The sequence below is a fragment of the Podarcis pityusensis genome, assembly GCF_964106645.2.
Source record: "Podarcis pityusensis genome assembly, chromosome: 11".
Classification (NCBI taxonomy): Eukaryota; Metazoa; Chordata; class Lepidosauria; order Squamata; family Lacertidae; genus Podarcis; species Podarcis pityusensis.
Window position 1 is genome coordinate 17,706,475 of NC_138036.1, and position 19,137 is coordinate 17,725,611.

Genomic DNA, 19,137 nt, shown 5'->3' on the forward strand with positions numbered 1-19,137 from the left:
AGAGATTGCTCCCTAATTGTTTTAATGTTGTATCTTAATCTTTTAAATTGTATTTTAATCAACTTGTTTTTATTATTGGTTTTTAGCCGCCCTGAGGGGAGGGCTGGGGAGGGCGGGGTATAAATAAAAATTTATTATTATTATTATTATTATTATTATTATTATTATTAACCCTCTGCAATTCAGGAATCCCAGCTAAAGCATCCATGACAGATGGCCATCCAACCTCTGCCGAAAAACCTCTACTAAAAAGCATACTTCTGTGTTTTTAAAACAGAACATAGACCCTGCTGGTCATAGAGAAAAAACAGCGGGGAGAATCCTCTAGGAAGTGGGTGTTTGGTACTAGTACCGTACTAGTGATGATTGTGGCACATAAACTGTAGTGATATTGGCAGCCTGTAAAATAACCAACGGCGCCGAGGCAACCCCGAGTGTAGCAACAAGCGTCCTTGATCCGTGCCTCAGGCTTCACATTCCAAGGCCACCATCCAGTTCAATGTTAGGCACACTTAAGCCCATTGATTTCAGTGGGCTTAAAGCATGCTTAACTCTGGGTTGAGTTCTGGTCCAACTGTATAGCAGCCTATTTGCTTTTCTTCCTCCTTCATTTTTTCACTGCCTCTTTAAAGAAATGTGTCTAAAAATATCATACAAGATAAAAAGAAACCAGTCAGCTACTGTAAACAGTCAGTGGTTCAAAAGGTTCCCAATACAGTGGTACCTCTGGTTACAGACGCTTCAGGTTACAGACTCCGCAAACTCAGAAATAGTACCTCAGGTTAAGAACTTTGCTTCAAGATGAGAACAGGCATCGCGCGGTGGCAGCAGCGGGAGACCCCATTAGCTAAAGTGGTACCTCAGGTTAAGAACAGTTTCAGGTTAAGAACGGACCTCCAGAACGAATTAAGTTCTTAACCTGAGGTACCACTGTACTGCACTTTCCCCCAGTACAGACACTCTCTTCTGCCTCAGCATCCTTTTTTAGCACACTGTTGGTCCTAAATAAAATGAATGTTGACCCAAAGCAGCAAATCACCTTCCTCAATAAGTACAGAAGCCTGCAGAGACTAACTTGTAATGGGCACTATTGAATGCTTCCTTGGGCCACATTCAGAGCTCCTAAATCTAGGGTTAATTCTTAGTTGCCAGCCCAAATCCCTCTTCTTCCTCTCTGCTGCCTAGAAACAACCTCTTCAAGAAATGAGAAAGGAGGGCCCAAGAGAGAGAGAGGCGCACACATAAGGGACAAGTGTGCCATGATCAGTGCCGGCCCTATCATTAGTCAAAGTGGGGCAGATGACTCAGGTTTGAGGGAGCTAATGGGTAGGGGTAGGAGCAGCAGGGAGCTGGAAGACGACAGAACAATGTGTTCCCTGCGGCCTGCTCCATGTCCCCTAAGCTAGCCTGCTTTTCCTGAGGTGCCATGGAGGAAGCTGCTGTATTACCAGTACTGAAGTTAATATTTAACTTTGAGTCTGTGGGTGGGGGTGTCATCTTGAAAATGTTTTAGGTAAGGGATATTTCAATGTGACTGTAATCAGGTGTTTTCGCTTCGTTTATTTGCTTGACGATATTCCTTTGCACTGCATCACCATAAACCTCTGTACAGTCTGCAGTAGTACACTTTCCTTATTTGTCTGTAACACATACAGACTGAAATGCTTGAATTGTGTTGTTGCAGCTATCTGTAACAGACGTGGGTGGCGCTGTGGGTTAAACCACAGAGCCTGGGACTTGCCGATCAGAAGGTCGGTGGTTCAAATCCCCACGACGGGGTGAACTCCCATTGCTCGGTCCCTGTTCCTGCCAACCTAGCAGTTCGAAAGCATGTCAAAGTGCAAGTAGATAAATAGGTACCACTCCGGCAGGAAGGTAAACAGCATTTCCGTGCGCTGCTCCGGTTTGCCAGAAGTGGCTTAGTCATGCTGGCCACATGACCTGGAAGCTGTACGCTGGCTCCCTGGGCCAATGAAGCGAGATGAGCGCAACAACCCCAGAGTCGGCCACGACTGGACCCAATGGTCAGGGGTCCTTTAGCTATCTGTAAGTTTTTCTAAAAAAAATTGTGCATCTGTTTGCCACCCTGGGCTTCTCCGGGAGGAAGAGTGGGATATAAATTAATAACAATAGCAATAATATATATAAAAATAACGAAGTACTCACTCTGCAACTTGTACACACAAAAACTGAGCTAAGTAGGTAAAAGTTGAATGACTCAATATTCATTAGGAATGTTGCAGCTTACTCAATGTATGCTTTCCTTTAGATGTGCAGGAAGACAATCTGGCTAAAACATGTTAATGTGCTGGATGTAATGACTATAACAAGTGGTTTATGGGCTTTTAAACTACATCATTTTGTGTGTGTTTTGTTTTCAGCTGCCTGGTCATTAGACTGCAGAGATAACCCTTAAGTGGTTTGAGCTGATGATGAAGACAATTAATCCAATATTTATCTTTGGCATAAAGCACTGGAGACAAATAGTGACTTTGGCTCAAAGCTCACACATCCCTCCAATTTTTTAAGAAGGTTAAGCCCAAAGACTTCAAGTAAAAGCCCTATAAAAATATCTTTCCATTTGTACGGTATTTGCTGATTTATGATGAAATCCAGTCTGTAGTCTTAGCAGATTTAACACAGCTGTGTGATCCTGGAAAATGTCATATCCTGAGTATTCTTAATTTTTTTGCTCATTGGATTTTTATGAAAACGTATGTCCTACTATGGTACGCAAGGAAGCTTGTCCTACCCTATTAATCTCTCTCTCTCCGTCCCTCTTCTCCACACCCCTCAATTACTTGAATGTTGTAAGAGTCTGTCATCAATGAAATGGACCAGTCTGGTTGATGGCAAATCCTAGAGGAAACTGTTCAGCATAACATGCAAAACTAAAGCATTTTAAAAGGAAAGGAAAGGACATTAAGTTTGCTTTCTTTTTAAGATGGTTGTCGCTAGTTTTTAATTTATCCCACAGCTTAAATTCCCAAGGAAGCCAAGACCGCAAACACTTGGCATATCAATAAAGTTCTACAAGAATGGCCCACACATGGAAATTTTAAAAGAAAATGTTTTTCCTCACAGTGAGCAGAGATGGAATACAATTGGTACTGGAGGTATCTGCTGTTATAATTCCAAACTGAGCATGCAATCTAACTAAATGAGTTCCATTATTAAGGACGTTTTCTGAAGTGGTTTCTTCTGATTAGGTGTGAATGACACACTTGACACTTAATTGCTCATCTTGGCTAAACAGAGGATGAGCCAAAGTGAAATGTTAAATGTCTGTGCCATGCGGATCATCCATGAACTTTAATTAGAGTCAGTATGGCATAGTGGTTAGAGTGTTGGATTAGGACCTGGGAGACTAGGGTTCAAATCCCCACAAAGCCATGAAGTCCACTGGGTGATCTAGGGCCAGCAATCATCTCTCAGCCTAACCTACCTCACAGGGTTACTGTGAGGATCAAATGAGAAGGTGTGAACTATGAACACCTTCAGCTCCATGGTGGAAAGGTAGGGTGGAAAGGCAAGCAAGCAACCATTCATAGAGTCACAGAACTGTAGAGTTGGAAGGGATACCGAGAGTCATGCAGAAATCTCAACTAAAGCATCCATGACAGATGGCCATCCAACCTCTGCTTAAAAATTTGCAATGAAGGAGAGTCCACAACCTCCTGAGGGAAGAAGAAGAAGAAGAAGAAGAAGAAGAAGAAGAAGAAGAAGAAGAAGAAGCAGCACATCTCTGCCACCGTCACCCATAGTTTAGCCCTTGGATAGCAGATCTTCAGAGGAGCCTCTTCTCTGCTTCCTGTTGTTGATGGAGGCACATGATGTGAAGAAGAAGAAGAAGAAGAAGAAGAAGAAGAAGAGGAGGAGGAGGAGGAGGAGGAGGAGGAGGAGGAGGAGGAGGAGTTTGGATTTGATATCCTGCTTTATCACTACCCGAAGGAGTCTCAAAGTGGCTAACATTCTCCTTTCCCTTCCTCCCCCACAACAAACACTCTGTGAGGTGAGTGGGGCTGAGAGACTTCAAAGAAGTGTGACTAGCCCAAGGTCACCCAGCAGCTGCATGTGGAGGAGCAGAGATGCGAACCCGGTTCCCCAGATTACGAGTCTATCGCTCCTAACCACTACACCACTGGCTCTCTGGGACTCTGTCCTGCTGTCAAACAGCTCTTTCTGATGTTTAATCAGAATCTCCTTTCTTGTAACGTGAAGCCACTGGTTCAGTCCTACCCCCAAGAACAGGAGAAATCAAGCTTGCTCCATCTTCCATGTGACAACCCTTAAGATAACTGAAGATGGCTATCATATCTCCTCTCAGTTTTTTCTTTTCCAGGCTAAACATACCTAGCTCCTTCAACCATTCCTCATAAAGCTTGGTTTCCAGACCCAGTTCCCTTCTGTACACATGTTCCAACTTGTCAATATCTTACTTAAATAGTGGCGTCCAGAACTGGACACAGTATTCCAGGTGTGGTCTGACCCAGGCAGAATACAATGGTTCTATTATTTCCTTTAATCTGGACACTATACTTCCATTGATGCAGCCTAGAATAGCATTGGCTTTTTGGTGCTGCATCACATTGTTGACTTATGTTAAGCTTGTGGTCCACCAAGACCTCTAGATCTTTTTCACATGGACTGCTAGTAAGCCAGGTGTCCCCCATCTGCAGCTGGTTCGTCCTGCCTAAATGCAGAACCTGGCATTTGTCCCTATTGAAATTCATTTGGCTAGTTTGGGCCCAGTTAAGGTCATTTTGAATCACAATTCTGTATTCTGCAGCATTAGCTACCCCTCCCAGTTTGGTGTCATCTGCAGATTTGATGAGCATCCCCTCAATTCCTCCATCTGAGTTGTTTGTAAAGATTTTGAAAAATAATAGGCTCAATTTCACACATCTGCTAGCCAATCAGGGAAATGAGGCAGAATCAGGAAGTAGGAAAAGTACAAAACCATCTCTTTGGTAAGATGATTGTAATGTAAATCCGTGTGTGTGTCCTCAGCCTTAGAGGCTGAATTCAGCCCTCCAGGTTTCTCTGTTTAGGACCCTCCCTAGGCCACATCTTACACTGGCGCTGCTCCATACTGACCCAGATTGCTTTTGACTGGATGGAATGTGTCCATTACAAAGAATGTGTCCTAAGAATCCCTCTTGCTTGCTTGGGTGAATGCGGAAACATCTGACTTCTGTATGGCTGCTGCTCTGTCCACTTTTGCCTCTGGCCAAATCCACCACTGGCCTGCAGCCTCTGGAAGTTTGCCCATGCAGGACGAAGAAGGTTCTCAACCAATAATAAAATGGTTAAGTGGCTGCCCCAGGAGCAAGATATGGTGAGCAGAGGCCGTTTTAGGGGGCGCTGCAGGGGACACCACCATTATTATTTAGAATGGGGTGTGAGAGGCAGGGGGCGCCAAATTTCTCACTGGGCACCCCTGAAATTTGAGACCCCTGAAATCTTCCACTGTACTGAGAAATAGCACTGGGCAAACTGTCAAGATTTATCAATCATCACCAGGCCAAGTAATCCATTGTGGAAGTTGAAGATGGACCTACAATGATACACATGGAAGGCTGGAACTACTTACTGATATTTTTTGTGGTAGGTAGGGAATGGTGAAATAATTGGAAAGATTGGAGATGCACTTACATGAATGCTAAAACAAAATACATAGGAAAACTTCTTATTGTTCCCTAGCAAGAGCCATTTCCCTCCCCCAATAGTTCACATTTGTCTCCATCTTTTTAAAATACTACTACTACTACTACTACTACTACTACTATGTTCTGTGCAATTGTAGCCAGGCTTTCCTCTTTTCCTCTTGTGTCCCCCAAAATTGTATTTTTTGACGAATTCCCTTCAATCTTGTTTGATTATATGGACTAGAATCTCATCAGACTTTTGTGTGCTTCCATTTAAAAATCCATTGGGTGACCAGTTGCTCCAGAAATTCAAAGGATGTTACATTTCCTTTTAAGAAAATACAAGAAAGTGTAGTAAGCTTTATATCATGTAAAGACAGCATGGTGCTGGAATGATTCATACCTGTTCTGTATAAACTGTGTTACTTAAGTTTAAATATTTTGATTTACACTATATATAGAACTGGCAAGCTGCCAGTCAAGCTAATTCCTGTTGCCATTCTAAAAAGGGCACAATAAAGGTCAGGTAATTCACTTGATCCAAGAAAACAAGTGTAACTACAAAAATCCAAGAGTTGTGCTTTAAAAAATAATAATAACTCAATGCATGTCAATTTATGAAGCTTGATGAAAATCTGCAAAAGATAGTTTATCAAAATGGAGTTTGGTGCCAAAATCTGTAACTCAGCTGAGTACTTTTACTTAGGCCAGTTTAGGCTACCATGGGGCAACAATCTGATCCTAATCAATCTGAATTTGATCCACAGATCTGTGAGAGCAGTGGTACTCAGGTACTCCTGAACAGATTGTCATTGGTAAACAGGAAAATACACTGAGTAAAACTCAGAGTTAAGTGCACTCAAATGTCTCGTTGAAATTGTATTGATTGCAACAAAAGTCCTAACCAATTGCAATTCTAGTGTTAATTGGTAGCATATGACTCTGAGCTGATTTTTACTAAATCAGTTTCTAAATTGCGTAATGTGTTTATCTGCATATCTAGCGTGCTTGCAAAATCACATGCCGGCAAACTGAGGTTGTGCAATTAAAGTTGATTTGGAGGTCTTGCTCCCCTCCCGCCCCCCCCACAAAGACTGGGCTACTTTTTGCTATAAAGAAAGTGATAGCAATATGCACTTGAAAGCACTTGCTTGGTGCCTGATGAAGCAGCATATAATCTCCCTGCTAACAAAGACTGATTTATTGTCAATAAAAAGGTTCCCTGGAAGTGAACACAGTTCTGGAAAGGAGAAAGTGGAGAATAGTTGATGCAGCCCTGATTATTTAAAGTCTCACCTTGGCTAAAGATGTAAGAAAGTGCCATGGGTCCTGTGAAGGTGGTGGTCAGATCCTGAGAGTTAGATTTGGAGGACTCTAGAGAGGGTCCTGACATGGAGGTGGTTAGCAGATGTCAAACCCCAAGGGATGTCTGATCCCAGGGGAAGGTCCCAACAGGATAGGCTTAGGCAAACTTTCAGACGTGTCAGAGAAGGGTGGAGGAACACACAAGGCCAAGACTGGCCTGGGCTCATTCCTTTCACGATAAACTGTGGCTTATTGTGAAGTCTGAACTCCATATAGTGGGTCTGTTAGCAATTATTATATTTTAGATTCTCACCCTGCCTTACACACACATATATGAGCAAACTGAATAGAGTTGTACCTTGGATCCCCAAAGCCCTGGAACTTGGACGTTTTGGCTCCTGAACACTGCAAACCCGGAAATGATTGTTTCGGTTTGCAAACATTCTTTTGGAACCTGAACATCTGACAGGACTTCCATGGCTTCTGATTGGGTGCAGGAGCTTCCTGCACCAATCAGAAGCCACAATTTGGTTTTCAAACGTTTTGGAAATCGAATGGACTTCTGGAACAGATTCCATTCGACTTCTAAGGTATGACTCCTTAATGGAAAAATGACTAAAAGTTGTGTATTTCATCCTTCAACTTCTAAAAACCCATTTCCCCCCAGAAGGTCTGAGAACTACTAAAGAGACTGAAGTTTTGGAGGTGTGATTCTGATATTATGGGATGCTAGGCAATAAGAATCCTCAACTACTACTACCTCCCTCCCTCCCTCCCCCCCCCCCCGTCAAACTGAACTACGCTGAAAACTTGCAGAACTTGTTTTTCAGAGCTCACCTCAGGAGAGTAAAAGGTATGTTTGAATTCAGTGCGGTGAGGATACTTTCAGCATACTTCCACTGTTCTTGAAATGTTATGTCTGACTTCACCGCAGAAGTAAACATTGGGACCTTGCTAGCAATTTGCCTTATTGACTCCTGAATAAACCAGAAATAGCCTCTATGTGAGCATTTCTTCTAATGAAATTTAGGGTTGCAATCATCATGAAATTAGACTCTAATGTGAGTCAGGAGAGAAGAGGTGTTTAATGGACTTTTCAACATGTAACAAAAATAATAGGGAAGATACATGAGAATACAACAAAAGCATATATCATACCTATATCTGTGCCAGTTGTTTGTTTGTTTGTTTGTTTGTTTGTCTGTCAGTTTATTCAAAACTTTCCCAGGCTATCACCTCACACAGTGACTTTCTTGAAGTTTGACGTCTGCCAAAATGTGTTCTTCCTTAAGACTTGGCAGCTTGTGAAAATGCCATTTGAACAATTTAACTGTATGTAAACATGAAAGACCAGCTCCTCCATTCCGGCTTTTCACAATTAAAAAACAACAACACAAAAAACCCCATCACTTTCTCCACTATGGTATGTGTGAAGATTTGAAAGCTACCTTTTAAATTAACACGCTATGCGGGTTAAAAACAAAAACAAAAAACACACAACCAAACAACAACAGCATGTGGGATTAAAATGTACTTTTTGAAATAATGCTCCAAGAATGGAGATTCTGTGGGCATTGCAGAAAATTCCACAAAATGTCCATTCTGTATGATGCAGCAGACAGAAGTAATTGAATGAGTTCCAGTCTGAACATCTCCAGATGTTTCAAAGCCATTGTGTAGAGTATCTTGCAAGCAAAAGAGAGGACATGCTATAAAAAGTAATGATATGTTGCAGCTTCTTTTCCACGTGTAGTTTCCTATTTTTGTAATATTTTGTACATTCTCGGTCTTCTGTTTGTTTCAACAACCACAAACACTCCCCTGGAGTTTCCTAGCTTGCTCTGGGAGAGGACCAAGTCAATTTCGAAATGCTCTGCAACATGTAACACTCTGCAGTGAAGGTAGAGGAACTTTGCAGTCCCATTTTGATTCATTGTGGGATGCCAGATGCCAAAGGAGGGCAGGATACCTGCATGTGCAATACTTTTGCAGAAGGGAGAATTTCCATTTCAGCAACTTCAGGTTTCCTTACCATTGCTTCACCTTCCAACCCAGGAGCTACTTTATACTGCGTCATTGGTCTATCCAGCTCTACTGAGTCTACCCTGGGTGTGGCTGAAAGCCCACAATGCCATTGCCTGGTTGAACCTAAGGAGGTTTGGGACTGTGACACTGCCTGGGGAGCACTTCTATGATGCCTTCAGTTCCATAATGGAAAGAAGGTAGAATATAAATGTAAGAAAATAACATAAACGAATTACATTGGCTGGTAGCAGCTCTCTGGGTTTTTAGGTAGGTGTACTTCCTAGCCCAGAGGACACGGGTGGCGCTGTGGTCTAAACCACAGAGCCTAGGGCTTGCCGATCAGAAGGTCGGCGGTTTGAATCCCCGCGAAGGGGTGAGCTCCTGTTGCTCGGTCCCTGCTCCTGCCAACCTAGCAGTTCGAAAGCACATCAAAGTGCAAGTAGATAAATAGGAACCACTCCGGTGGGAAGGTAAACGGTGTTTCTGTGCGCTGCTCTGGTTTGCCAGAAGCAGCATAGTCATGCTGGCCATGTGACCCGGAAGCTGTACGCCAGCTCCCTCGGCCAATAAAGCGAGATGAGCGCCGCAACCCCAGAGTCGGTCTCAACTGGACCCAATGGTCAGGGGTCCCTTTACCTTTACCTTACTTCCTAGCCCATTGTTGAAAGACTGGAAATTGCACTAAAGGTGGAGGAACTATGTCCTCAGTTGCAGCTGATCCCCCTACCATTGCCCAAAAGATTTCAGTGGGATTATTGGCAGCCAGCCTCATCCTGAAGGGGTGTCTCCACCTCCATCGTTCAGCCTGGATACTGAGGTCCAGCTCCAAGGGCATCTGCCCTGTGGAACGCCCTCCCATCAGATGTCAAGGAAATAAACAATTATCTCACTTTTAGAAGACATCTGAAGGCAGCCCTATTTAGGGAAGTTTTTAATGTTGGATGTTTTATTGTGCTTGTTTTGCTGGAAGCTGCCCAGAGTGGCTGGGGCAACCCAGTCAGATGGGCGGCATATAAATAATAAAATTATTATTATTATCATCCTTGCAGCAACTAAAGACTCCCAGCACCAGATCATGCTGTCGGGCACTCTTTCATCTTCTTCAGAAGACACCAGGCAAGAAGAGCAATACCAGCCACCTTTGTTTGTTGGTATTATCATATTTATATCCCATTTTTCATTAAAGGTAGTACAGTGGATGCTCAGGTTGCGAACGTGATCCATGCAGCAGGCACGTTAGCAACCTGCAGCGTTCGCAACCTGCAGCACCACGTCTGCACACACGCAGGTTGTGATTCGGTGCTTCTGTGCATGCGCAAAGCGAGATTTAGTGTTTCTGCGCATGCGCGAGCACTGAAACCTGGAAGTAACCCATTCCAGTATTTCCAGGTTCGGCACAGTGCACAACCTAAAAGCACGCAAGAAGCATCTGTAACCCGAGGTATGACTGCATACGTGCTTTCCTCTCACTCCCATAAAAATGATTTCAGGTTGTGACAGATGTGCAGGGACAAAGATGAAAAATGGCAATGTTGAATTGGAACGGATGCTTTTGATGTTGTTGTTTAAATCCACGTGGTCAGGTTGACTGGTGTGATGGAACCAAAGGAAGGTCTGGATAGTGGCTTACACCGTTGATAAAATCTGTGATTTTTGGTGCCAGCTGGTTACATGAAACACCACCCAGCTCACACCTGAATTTCCTTTCACTCCAAGCCTTTGCCAGAGGGGGCCCTTTGAAATCCCTGGAACGGCTTGCATTGACTTGAGCAGGCTTTGAATAAGTCTGTGATGGCTTCACTTTGACTAAACATAGAAAAGAGATTCCAAACAGTCCAGCCTGGAAGAGTGATAGAATTTGTTCCCATAACTGTCATCCTTACGATAAACCGAATTAGCGTGGTTCTGCAGCCACCGGGTATCTTGTAAACTGCAGTGAACACGAAAGCTGCACAAGTATTAATATTTACATACCGCCCGGACACGCGGCATGATTGCCGTGTGCTGTGCTTGCTTGGGCTCTGTTCTTTCCAAGAAATGCCAGAGGGAATTATTTGAGCACTACCCCTGCCACCATTGCCCCTGACAAATCTGGGCAGAGATAAGAGTCCGCCTCCTTGTACAGAATCCAAGGGCATTGCTGAAATGCCAGGGCTGTGAGGGAGAACGGGAGGGGAAATGTTACTGTGCTCTGAGTCTGTGCAGTAAGGCAAAAGACTTGAGCTAAGGTACAATGAACAGCAACAACTGGGACCTGCAACAAAATCTTGCCTGTGACAGAACACCACCATCCCTCTCCACATCTGAAAGTTGTCAAGCTCAGTCTGAGCAAGGGATGGGCCAATTTGACTGTTAAGTTGTGGGTGGACATATCAGACGACACAGCGATTCTTCAAACAGCTCTTGTTTATTCACAGGCCAGAACAGAACTGAACTGAAGGGTTCAGCCAGCCTGCTTATATAGAGCTCCACTAGAACTCAACAGTAACCATTTTCTGTAACTATCCAATCACTGAACGTCACTTTCAATCCCTTATTTGCATATGTGGACCTGAGTGAAAACTATCTACAGTATCCCCCTGCTGGCCCAGGGGGAGATCTTCAGTACATAACATTGACAATTCAGGCTTCTCTCACTTTCTCACATTATATGCAGGGGTCATTTTAAAGTCCTCATGAAAATCCATTAGCATTTTGGTGCAAATTTCTCCTAATTTGCACATTTTTGTATGCTACTGTCCCCAACACAAACATTTTTTTGCAAAGCCATTTCCCCTAATATACAGTACTAGAAGTTTTAATATTATATTTACTACATATCTCTGCAACCCACCACATGCATTTTTGCACACATTACTTGGCTGCAGAATTCAGAGAAGTGTGAATTTCAGAGGACGGTTGTGTCTCAGGTTGGCGCATGCCCATTGGGTAAGTTCCCCTTTAGATGCAAACTGAATCAAAATTCTCCCCCATTCCTAGACTCTGAGCGACTTGTTCCTTGAATGGAGGTCCAGCTGCTCTCATACTGGACTTCCCTGCAAAATCCCCAGCCTCAACACGTCCTCTGAATCTGCAGTTTTCCAAAAGAAGGACAAGCATGTCTCTTTTTCTTTGTCAAATGTTAAGGAGGTCTGCACTTCTAACTGTCTCGATGTTTAAAAGGGAAAGGTTTACCCCCAGGAAAGGGTTGCAGTGAGTGGCAGTTTCCTCTCTTCCGCTACTTTCACAACAGTAAAATATTTCTGTGGAAATTCTATAGTCGCATCTTGCAAGGCATTCTGGGTAAACATGGGTCACAGACAAATTATAAACACCGTGACCTTTGTGAGGGAATGGCTAGAAAAACTATGGGAGGGAGGCCTTTTATCAGGGGGCAGAGAGTTCACCACATCACACACTCTAAGCTTTTATATATACATTCCTAAAAGAGGTTTAGTGACGGCAGTCTTCCATTATAGGTAGAGCCTGGGTACTCATCATGTGTTGAAGGTAAACACCCAGACCAGATATTTGACCACCAAAGCACTGCTTTTTTTCCATGCACTGAGTGGGTATTTCATTTCACACTTCATGCACAGCTTCCTCCTTTGATTCCAAAATGTTCCACTGAGAGGAAAGTTGGTTTTGTTTTGTAAAGAGAAAACAGGTTTCGCTTTGGATATCTTTTCCAAGGCATGTCTGTTAATGTGTGCCAACCTGCCCTGAAGGCATTTAGAGCGGTCTACTAAATTTCATCTTCACAACAACCCTATAAAGTAGGCGAGGCTGAGAGAGGACAACTTGCCCCAAAGCCCCAAATAATCTCTCTAGTCCTAGTCAGAATACTGCCCACTGTCTCTCCATAGACATCTGTAGGCATTTGCTCATTTATGGCAGAGATACTCTTGCCGCTTTGGTGTTGCAGGGTTTTTTTTGGTTCAATTAACTAGATTTATATACTGCTTTATTTTTATTTTTAAACGAATACTGATTTGCATGAAACAATAAAAAAGATTCATTAAAATACTGATAAAATCAAATTGAACAAGTAGATACAATAAAATATAAATATAAAATATAAACTCAAGAGTTTTAAAAGCAAATACTCTTCATAAAATTACATGTCCGAGTCGGCTTGCCTAAGCAAAAAGGGTTTTAGCAGGTGTTGAAAAGGGTAGAATTATTACTATACAGACTTCAGATATTTGCTAATCCACCACCTGTATCATTTTCCCTAGGTATCCTTACACTGGGTGACACACAGCCATATATATCCATGGCTGGCTTCTCCACACGAATTAGGATGCTTGAACACATTGTACAGTCTCTGTGCATACATTTGCATTTGCACAGGCTTCCCCTTTGGAGAAAAGACGGCAGCAGTTTATCATTGTCACTTATGCATGCATCATCACAAATTAATCTCTCCTCCCTACTGCTGCCTTGTTACAGAATGCTTCTAGTGAGAAAACTGCAGGAAGAATAGAGTGGACCAGGGACTCTACGCCACTGTGTGAGACAACCACCATCCCTGTGGTTGACAGAGTCAGCCAAGAAACCCAGATGATCTCAGCTTTGTTGTTGTTGTTGTTTAGTTGTTTAGTCGTGTCCAACTCTTCGTGACCCCATGGACCAGAGCACGCCAGGCACTCCTGTCTTCCACTGCCTCCCGCAGTTTGGTCAGATTCATGTTTGTAGCTTCGATAACACTGTCCAACCATCTCGTCCTCTGTCGTCCCCTTCTCCTTGTGCCCTCCATCTTTCCCAACATCAGGGTCTTTTCCAGGGAGTCTTCTCTTCTCATGAGGTGGCCAAAGTAATGGAGCCTCAGCTTCAGGATCTGTCCTTCCAGTGAGCACTCAGGGCTGATTTCCTTAAGAATGGATAGGTTTGATCTTCTTGCAGTCCATGGGACTCTCAAGAGTCTCCTCCAGCACCATAATTCAAAAGCATCAATTCTTCGGCAATCAGATCTCAGCTTAGAACTCAGCTATAAGAAGGTGAGCAATAGATGTTCACCAAGACTTGAAAGTCATCGAAGTACCCAATCAAACTTGTTGATATGCATGTCTGTGTTTGGGAGGGATTTCTCGTCTTTCGGTTAAGATAACCTTTCTAGACCTGAGCTGTCTAATTCCAGTGCTTTAGTCAAGTTTCTTATTTCCTAATTACGGTTAATCGCATTCAGTCTGTAGGTCAATTTATGCACCGTAGTGTGCTTTTGACAGAGATTTGCTCTGTTTGTAATATGCTGAACTAAGGCAATTGATCCAAATAATCCCAGATGTTGGGATGCGAAGAATAAAATAGCATCTGCAATGGGGCTATATTCTTTTGGTTTTCCCAAGACAAAACGGTGAGAGCAATTGCTTTTAAATGTGTGAAATTTTGATGCTCCTTTGAAACATTTGTCAGGCAAGTCAGAACCGGTGATTTCCCTTGAAAATACAAATCAGATATCAAGACTTCGAAATAAAAATAGACTTCATGCTGTCTGCTTCTCCTTTTTGTTAGTTATTTCAAAGTGTCAACATTACCTATCAAGCTTTGAAATGAACACCCTCCTAGGATAAATGGCTGAAGTTAACACCTCTGTAGGCACTGGTGATGTCTGCTTTAGATCCCTGAACTACAGAATGGATTGCTTTAAAGGTTGGAGGTTATCTTCCCATGCAACAGAGCAAATCACTCTCTTTCTTCAAGGAAGTTCTGCTTTCTGTAGTGAAAAATGTTGGGAGGGAAGCCCCAGTTGGGCAGTTTTTCAAATTGTTTAGCTTGAACATAACAGGTTGCAGCACTCAGCTCGATAATCTGTGATGGAATTAGACATTTGATTCCTTGCCACAAACAGGCATTGCTATTAGGGCAACATGCAATGTAAAGATCATGTCCCACAGAGTTATAGCGCTATGGTTCACTTTCCTCTTGAACCAGGGTTCTCTACTTTTTTTTAGTGGTTGTCTAAAGCAAGATTTGGAGGCTCCCCCTCAGGGCAGTCAGCTACAGAAACTCTGAGGGCTAAAACAAGAGAGTTTTGACAATACTGGGTAGATTTCTCAGTGAGGTTTTGTCACCCATAAAACAACAATACCATCAAGAACAGTGAAGCAATTCAGGCAATTGATTTGGTGTGTCAGGAAAAGGCAGCAAATTGGTAATACTTTATTGTATATGTATATTTTCTGCAAAGGAGGGGGAGCAGTCCTTGTTGGACCTGGGGAACTGCCACTTGACTTGTGGAGGGGTGCACAGCACCATTTCCTGGGTCTCAGGCCAGGCCAGCAAATACATATTTGAAACCTGCTTGCTTCTATGTCCACCCACTTCACTTCAGTCATCTGTCCCTCCCTCTCTTTCTTTCTCTCTCCAGTAGGAATGGGAGGGAAAGTTGATTCCGTTTGCATTAAAAGGCAAATCCAGCTAATTTGCATGTTCTGAAACAACATGCAAACTGAAACACATTCATCCTCTGAAATTCATACTTCTCTGAATTTTGCAATGCAGTTCTGCAGCCAAGCAATGTGTACACCAATGCACAGAAATACAAAGTAGTAAAAATAACGTATTATATTGGGGGAAATTGCGTTGCCTAAATGTGCGTATTGGAAACGCTGCCATACAACTATGGGTATATGAGGATAAATGTGCCCTAAAATGCTGATAACTTCCATGGGGATTATTTTTTAAGCAAACTGTTCTGCAAATGTGGAGAACTGAAATTAAGAAACTGAAAGAAACCAAAATATTTGCCCATCCCTGACTCTGTGCCATTTCTGACTCCTGCAACCAGCAGGAGTGAGTCACGTGTCAATTCCCAGCCCCCACCTCACACCTCTAAAAAGTAAGCAAATTTCCCTGTCCTTTCCCCCTGCTCATCAGAAAATGTATCTCATCTCTCAGAGCTGACAGGTATCTGTCAGAAGTACCAAGATATGTGGAGCCAAGGGATTCTGAATGCCTAGTTTTCATCCGCCCAATACCACTTAAAGCACCTAGAATTCACAGAAAAATAAACAGGGGAACGAGTAAGAGCAAATAGCTATGGAATAGGCAGGGATGAGGCAGGAATGATACTATTTACAAAAAAATTAAATAAAAGCAATCTTCCGGAAGGAAACTGCACCGATTAATAGGGCTTACTCCCAGGTAAGTATAGGGTTGTAGTCTAATTTGTGGTTTCTAGCTTACTCTTAGAACCAAACTAGATATTCAGCTAAGCCCAGGAGCCCAGGTCTCCAAGGAGCGTCTGACAGAGGCAGTGGTGCAGTATGGAGGCGTTTGGAGGAGCGAGTTGCATGGAGAAGTGCTTAATCCATGTACCACCCGCTGCATTCCTCCAGTGTTCCCCTCTACAGCCATTCCCCCCCCCCTCAGCTGCAGTTCCCATGTGTGTTTCCTCTGTGGGTGGGAAAAGCAGCTGGGGTAAGTTGCATGGGAAAAGCAATGGATATGAGAATGCCTCTGCTTCCTTGCCTCTGCTTCTCCATTCTAAGTCACCAGGGCTGTGCACAGCCCTCTCCTATCTAGATGGTCACCCCAGACTGAGCCAGATGATACCCAACCTGGATCCAGCCCAGATCAGTTTGCGTTGGGTGGGTATAATGTTTAGTGCACTGGAAGAAGCAAAGATCACCAGTGTCGAAGCAAGGATACTTCAACATCAACATCGTTGGACTGGCCATGTTGTGCAGATGCCTGATGATCGTCTTCCAAAGCAACTACAGTGGTACTTCGGGTTAAGTACTTAATTCGTTCTGCATGTCCATTCTTCCCCTGAAACTGTTCTTAACCTGAAGCACCACTTTAGCTAATGGGGCCTCCTGCTGCCACCGCACCGCTGGAGCACGATTTCTGTTCTCATCCTGAAGCAAAGTTCTTAACCTGAGGTACTATTTCTGGGTTAGCGGAGTCTGTAACCTGAAGTGTATGTAACCTGAGGTAATCTACTCCAAACTTAAAAACGGTAAGCGTAATGCTGATGGTCAACAAAGACTCTCTTAAAAATGTAGTATAAACACTGACAACTGGGAAACACTGGCCTGCGAGTGCTCCAATTAGAGAACACCCTTTACCAAAGGTGTCATGGGTTTTGGAGACGCTTGAACTCAGGACGAAAGGGAGAAACGCGCTAAGAGGAAGGTACATTTGGCAAACCCTCACCATGATCAACTCCCACCTGGAAACCTATGTCCCCACTGTGGAAGGACGTGTGGATCCAGAATTGGCCTGCACACAGGGGCGAATGAAGGCGTCGTGACACCCGGGGTGGCAAACCGCTATGTACAGTGCATGTGCGATGTCACTACATACAGCGCATGTGCCGTATGTAGCGCCACCGCACATATGGCATACATAGTGGTTTGCCTCCGCCGCCGCTCCAGCCATGAACGGAGGATCCTCCACATGCGGCTGCGCGATGGCTGCTCAAGATGCCGTGAGCCCCCACAGGGTGTCTTATTGTCACCCCCCCCCAGACATGGCAACCAGGGCGTCCCGCCCCCCATTGCAATGCCACTGCTTCCACAGTCACTTACGGACTCACTGTTAAAACCATGTTCATGGAAGACAATCTTACTCGGCTACGAGTGATCTCCAAAGAAGAAGAAGAATGCTTAATAAAGGTTTTTAAGCCCTAATTAAACATATAGGTGGGAGGGGCCAGGGAAGAAGGAAGCGCTACATCTCTTTCCATATCTCTTGACCTCACTGCAAGCAGGAGGCTTGAGTCCTTCTGAGTGCAATTTGTAATGTGCAATTTCAAGAAACACACACGCACATGCACACAGTATTGCTGGATCATATGGAAAAAGTAAAACTACATTAGGGCTATACCTTTACAAAGCACGCTAAGATATCACAAAACAACGTGCAAGCGTTTGAGTACTCCAGCATTCTTCTTCATACCAGGTGGTAAACAGTGCAGGAGTGCAGAGACAGAACATCTTGGTTTAATACGCACCCAGTGCAGGCTCAAGGTGTCCCACAGCAGCCAAGATTTTCTCCTCACACATGCTTTCTTTGCCCTCTAGCCCAGGGGTCAGCAAACTTTTTCAGCAGGGGCTGGTCCACTGTCCCTCAGACCTTGTGGGGGGCCAAACTATATTTTGAAAAAAGAAGAATAATGAATTATTATGCCCCAAAAATAACCCAGAGATGCATTTTAAATAAAAGGATACATTCTACTCATGTAAAAACACGCTGATTCCTGGACCGTCCCCGGGCCGGATTTAGAAGGCGATTGGGCCGGATCCGGCCCACAGGCCTTAGTTTGCCTACCCATGCTCTAGCCTGATGAAGAGTTCTGGAGAACTCAAAAACTTTCACACTACTTTGTGGTATTTTGGTTGACCTAATAATACCCACCAATATATTGCCCTATTGCGTTTTATTTATTTATTTATTTATTTATTTCAAGGGAGAAGATGTTTAGACTGAGCTAAATGGGGACCTCAAGAAAAGGCTGCATTATGTTTTTATAGTGATGGTGGTTGCATTTTGATTTTGCTCATTTATTGCATTTTGATATTACGATTTGTTTTTTCATGCAGGATAATGTTTTGTTATGGGGCAGCACAGAGATGAAACATGAAAATATTATCATCAATAAATAAAACACATGCATAGAAAAGCACCCAAATTATTTCTGTTTGGAGACAAACTGACCTATCTTATATTTTGGGAGGGCCTTCGATCATTGCTGCGCCGTCCTTTATGAAGCTGCCAGAGAGAGACAGTCATTTGCTTGGTGAGCTCAGACCATCCAGAGTGTAAGCTAGCATAGGCTTTGCAGTGACCCACAACAGCCTTTTCCAGATGGCATCTTGTACCCGCTGGAGGGACTTCTCATTAAATGGCTGATTGGGTGCTAGCTGGTGTGCTGGGGAAGGGGAAGCTGTTTTTTTTTATTGCTGGCTGGAGATCAAGGGCTTTTTTGAATATTGCAGTGTCTATTTAGGAAGCGTATTTGTTTACACAGCCCTTGACAGCTGTGGTGTTAATAGGAGGGCAGCTCTCACTTAAAGGCACAGGATACAGCAGACTTTGCTGTCTTCTGTGCCTCTGTGATATGCGGGAATGAAGGACGCGCCTTTAAAAAAACGAGAAAGGTATTGCGAGACTTTGAGGATTCCGGTTTTTAGGAAACAGTGCAGAAATCCATTCAAAACAATATAGAATCACA